The 5,947-nt window shown below is 43.2% G+C and overlaps 1 non-coding gene across 1 annotated transcript; it reads right to left on the bottom strand.

Moving 5' to 3' along the window:
* Positions 1-3,039: 3,039 nt before the first annotated feature.
* Positions 3,040-3,203, bottom strand: LOC142460466 (U1 spliceosomal RNA). The gene has a single exon (XR_012786666.1). It is a non-coding gene; the product is annotated as a U1 spliceosomal RNA (small nuclear RNA).
* Positions 3,204-5,947: the final 2,744 nt, after the last annotated feature.

Here is a 5,947-nt window from a genome sequence, read left to right as displayed (position 1 = left end):
GGTGGTTTCAAACTGCTGACCTTGCAGTCAGTAGCTCAAGTCAGGACCCACACAGAACATGTTATTGGCTAAAAACTATATATGATGTCATTTGTCTAGTAAATTTAGGCAAAGCAAATGGATAATCTGCATGAATGACTGAAAAATAAAATCCAAAGATTGAAAAATAAAATCCAAAGTGTAAATTATGTCATTTGGTCTCCTCTATAAACCCAGATACATTCATGTCTTGATGTAAATTTTATATTTCAGGCCATAAAACGATGGCATCATATATATATATATATATATATATATATATATATATATATATATATATATATATATATATATATATATATGAGCTTGGAGACTGGAAATCTTTACAGGAGGGGACAGTCTCGTCTTTTTTCATTAGAGTGGGTGCTGGTTTTGAACTGCTGGCCTTGCAAAGTTAGCAGCCAAATGTGCAAGCACTGTGCCCCGAGGGCTCCTAGGTTCTGGCTCCCAGTCAGGGATTTTGTTTGGTTGGTTTCTATCACTACAGGACTCAAGCTGGGGTGGCGATCTGTGGGAAATCATAGTATATAACTGTCCTACAATAAAACATAGCAACCTCAGTCCTGGCTTACAAAACGGAGTGTCCCTCTATTGTATTTATTTTGTTTTTTACAAATACATCACTCACACCTATAACAGGTGGAAATAACCCAATGATGCTTTAAAAAGTTCTCAGATCAATTACCTGTGCATACGTGTCTCCTGACATTTCCCCATGCACTCTAATTCAATAGTGAACAATGCTATCATATTTGTATAACAGAGGTACAAGTCATGGTCAAGACGGCAAGGATCGGGCTTGCTAGTTCCCCAGTAATCAGAATGGTAACAATTGGGAGCACAGTCAAGTGCACATCTGGTTGCTCTGGGGCAATCTGTGTTTGGACCTGAAAGCAGTGCAGTACCTGTATCCAGTTTGCACCCAGTCCCTTCACACTCGAGACTTGCAGAGGGCTGGGTGCAAGGGGGCCACAGCCTGGACTCAGGCTAGGCCTGAAGTCTGTGTGAACCATTGCCTAAATGGGACTTGGTCACCTAGTGGCATCCTCAAGTGAAGCTATGGGACAGGACAGGCAGGTGTGGGCACACACTGACCCGACCCAGTGTGGCTCCTGGCTGAGGTGAATGAGGGATGCCCAACCTGCCTCTGCCAGGTCCACAGCCATGGAGAATCCAATGATCCTCTAGTCAACAGCGCTGAATGATTGAGGCTGTAGCACGCCAATTCCTCCTGCCTGAATGGTCTCTCCAGGCCACCGGGTGCAGTCTCGGGGACATCTATGCTGGAGCCATTGTCCTAAGGAGTCCATGTCCAGGGTGGTTATCTGGATTCCTTCCTGCATTAGACAAAGTGGTTTGCAGAACAGGGAAGACACCTCGCCAGGGAAAGGGCTTGCTGGAGAGCAACATTCTGCATCAACCGGCACCCAGACAAAGACTTCACATTAAACCCGCAGGGCAGGGGGAAGAAAAGCCAGAAATCGAAGTCAACGATAGTAAAAGAGATCAGTAGAGCACAGTCAGGGAAATAACACTCACATTGTATGTTTTTGCATAATGTGCCACCCCTGCGCACTACTTTCGTGAACATATGGTCCGTCAGACACGGTTTAAAGGTAATAACTCTTGCTTGACTTGGGAGGCGATCGAAACATATGGGACCTTTTAGAGGGTCTTTCCGTTGTGAAAAGCTTAGCGGCATCAGCGTCGTCTGCACACGGCGCGCTTGATTCTGGAGGAAAACTTGGAATCCAAAACAAATCTTGAGGAGCATTATTTTGCTCACGCTCTGCGAGATTTTCTCTTGGATCACGAAAAGAAAATTCCTTCTAATGTATGGATAAACAAAACCCACATTTGTCACTTGCGCCCCGTAGCAGCCAAAGATGGGCATTAAATTACTCTGAGCACATGGCTACTTGCCAGTAAATTATTCAATATGAGGTTTCACCAAGTTTATCTAGACTACAAGGACCACATATACACAGTCAAAGGGAAAGACATGGTTAAAGTAATTATCTGGCTTATTCCCACAGTGTAGACAGTCAGTCTGGCTCATTTGGATGGAGGAATAATAACCCAGCACATTCTTTTTGCCAAAAGGAGTTATTTGGCAAATCACCTCAATGTGCCCGAACAGATGAACATTAAACCTACAAGATGCCAAGAGAGAAAGAAAACATGACTGCCCTAGGGTGTTGGAAAGCTTGCAGGCAGGCAGCAGGAGGAGAGCTCTCACAGAAATTGGGCTCGGGAATCAAGATAAGTGCTTGTAAATTCTGTGACTCTTTCTGGAACTTGTGAACTAAGAGTTTAGCGTCTCTTCATCTTGATTCTCTGGTCCTTATATTAAATCTTCCTCTGAAACTCACTGTGTGTGTGTGTGTGTGTGTGTGTGTGTGTGTGTATTTTCTGATGCCTTTTCTTTTGGGGGACCAGAAGTCCACACTGGTCTACGTAAACCAAGAACTATGGTTTATGTTGTAAAGAATCCAATGAAATAGGTAACTCTCAACTTCAAGTTCTCGTTGGGCTGGGTACAGGGATAGGAAATGAGCCTTGCACTACTGATAACCAAAAGTTTGACTGTTAAAATGCACCAGCCATTCTGCAAAAAATAAAATAAAAGATGTGGTGTCCACCCCACCATGAAGCTCCATGGGGGCAGTTTTACTCTGTTCTATAGGATCCTGTGCATTGGATTCAACTCAAGGGCACTCACCAAGGACGACAGGGGAATAAAAGACAACAAGGGACCACACAAACACTGCCAGGGAGTCGATACTGACAGGGTAGAACTTCCCCTGTGAGGTTCTGAGAATGTGACTCTCTAGAAGAGTGGAAATCCCTGTCCTTCCCCTGAACCGTGGAATAAGTAGAGACAAGAAGAAGAAGAAGAAGAAAGAGGAGGAAGAGGAGGAGGAGAAGGAGGAATTGTTTAATAGCCACCATTTTTTAATTGTTTTTTTTCCTTATTTTTTTTATATATAACCCAGTTTTCAGGGGAGAGCACGAACGCAGTCCCCCACTACCACAAATTATGCAGTCGAGTTTCCCACATTTGGGGAAATCGCAGAGGTCAGCACATCCAGAGTGCAATGGATAAGCCTCGCCCTGGGAAAACCACCTTCGTGATCATGGTATCTCCCCTGCCAGGTAAGTATAATAGCCACCGTATTTGTTGGCTTGTGCACAAGTACAAAATAGACAGTAACATTTTTAGTCAGTTTCCCCTTTGGTTCAATTTCCTCGTGATGGTTTCTTAAATAAAATCTGAAGTCACTGCCATAGAGGTTTATGTCCATAAGGAATAGAATTATCCATTCAGAATGTTTTATTTTTCATTTCCAATACCAAACCCAAACGAAGGCTATCCTTTCATGTGCTTTAATGAGAGGATATTTCTGAGGAACTCAATATTGTTGATCCTGCCATATCAGGTTAGTTGAGGACATAGGTATTTAGGACATTTGTCCAGCATTAAGAAACCCTGAAAAGTGAGTTCCATTTTGGTTCGCTAACTGCAACGTCAAGAGTTTGCAACCATCAGCCACTCTGTAGGAGAAATGTGAGGCATTGTGCCCCTGTGAAGATTTGGAAAACCTTGGAAACTCAAAGGGGCCAGTTCTACTCTGTCTTCCAGAGTCACTGTGAGTCAGAAATGATTCATCCGCACTGAGTTTTTTAGTTACTTTTCCCAGCTTCATGTATTGTTGTAACCAATTACTAGCTGTATGGCCTTACTTATAGAGAAAGTAACCATCGATAGCGTGCAGAAATATTATGAGAAATGACTAAGACAATATATAAAAAAATACAGTATTATACCCCATGCGTACAATATGTATAAACTATTGAGTAGGCAGGCCTGAAAGTTAAAAGAAGTTGGAGAAGTACTGGAAGCATTCACTCGTCTGTGCCAGGAAATTTGGAACAAAGCTACTTGCCAACTGACTGAAGAGTTTCATATTTGTACCCACTCCAAAGAATGGTGACCCAAGAGAATGCTCATACGATAGAATAATATCATTGATGTTGCACATAAGTGATATTTTCTGAAGGTCATCCAGAAATCGTTGCAGCAGTAGATTGACAGGGAATGGTCAGAAGTTCGGGCGGAGTTCAAAAGAGGACGTGGAACAAAGTATATCATTGCTGATGTCAGATGGATCTTGGCTCAAAGCAGAGAATGCCAGAAAGATGTTTACCTGTGTTTCATAACAGTCATTCTACTGTGTGGATCATAATAAACTGTGGATACTCTTGAGAAGAAAGGCAATTCCGGAACACTTCCTTGTGCTTATTTGGAACTTGTATCTGGATCAGGAGACAGTTACGTGTAAAGAACAACAGATTACCGCATGGCTTGAAATGGGAAAAGGTGTGGATCAGGGTTGCCTTCTCTCATCAAATTTGTACAATCTACACGATGAGCAAATCATCAGAAAAGCTATATTATGTGCAGAAGGATATGGCACCAGACTTGGAAGAAGGCTTATTAATATCCTGTGGTATGCAGATGACACCATCTTGCTTGCTGAAAGTGGGGAGGACTTGAGCACATGCTGAGGAAGATCAAAGCTTGTAGTCTTCAGGATGGATTGCAACTTAATGTAAGGAAGACCAAAGTCCTCACAACCGGACCAAGAGTTAACATCGTAAGTGGAGAAAGGGTTGAAGTTGTCAAGGATTTTGTCCTACTTGGAGTCTGAGATAGTTCAGGTTTATTGTGCTAACCTGGCTGATGAACACTTGTGGGGTTAATTGAAGGGCAGAGGGATAAATGGCTCAGTGAGACTAGCCTTTCGAGTTCTTGGGTCTCTTGCTTTGTGATGGTCAGATCAGTGTGCAGCTGCCTGAGCCAGTTCCCTGCTTCAGCTCGCAAGACTCACTTCCTGCAAGACATCCCTGAGGAGAAGTCACATGGACCTACCCTAATGCAACTCTGGGTGGTGGAGCAGCCGTGTGGAGACCCCTGAGAGTGCTGAGATGCCTACACGTTCGCTGATGTGGTTTTCCTTCTACAGTTGGCATCACTGTGTGTGTTTTGTGAGATGGAGGAGGAGGCCTTGGTAGATTAGTGTTGGACATATGGGTTAATGTTGGACTTGCGGGCTTGGACAGCACTGGACTGGGGTGTTTTCTTGATGTGCACTTACCTTTTAGATAAAACTCTCTCAGGGATTTCTGTGGATTTGTTTCTCTAAAGTCCCCAGACTAATAGAACCACAATCGATCTCATGGAAGCAGTAGTCAAGAGATCAAAAGCCACATTGCATTAGCTAAATCTGTTGCACACTATCTCTTTAGGGTATTGAAGAGTGAAGATGTTACATTGAAGACTAAGGTGTGTCTGAACCAAGCCATGGTATTCACCATTGCCCTATATGCATGTGGAATCTGGACATTGAATAAGGAAGACCATAGACCAATCGCTGCATTTGAATCGTGGTGCATGAAAAGAATATTGAAAATATCATGGACTGCTAAAAGGACAAACCAATCTGTATTGGACGAAGTAAGGCCAGAGTGCACCTTAGAAGCAAGGATGGCAAGATTTCATCTTATATACTTTGGACATATTATCAGGAAACTGTCTTTGGCAAAGTGGAAGGGCAGTGACAATGAGGAAGTCTCTCAATGAAATGGATTGACACAGCGGCTGCATCAATGGCATAGGAGCAATTGTAAGGGTGGTGTGGAAGTGTGCAATGCTTCCTTCTTTTGTGCCTAGGGTCACCTTGGGTAGGAGCCAACCCGGTGGCACCTGTCAACAGCAGGCAGACCCAGATGTATGGTCTGATCTTATGCAAATTAATAGGCTCCAGAGTCTTGGTCTCTTTTATGTGTAAAGGGATGCACTGCTGATCTCTTATGTAGTCAGTTGTTGTGAAAATGAAACAAATTA

This window comes from Tenrec ecaudatus, chromosome 10 (genome assembly GCF_050624435.1).
Source record: "Tenrec ecaudatus isolate mTenEca1 chromosome 10, mTenEca1.hap1, whole genome shotgun sequence".
NCBI lineage: Eukaryota > Metazoa > Chordata > Mammalia > Afrosoricida > Tenrecidae > Tenrec > Tenrec ecaudatus.
The sequence above is the reverse complement of the archived record's forward strand: the minus strand, read 5'-3'. Positions and strand labels throughout refer to the sequence as shown.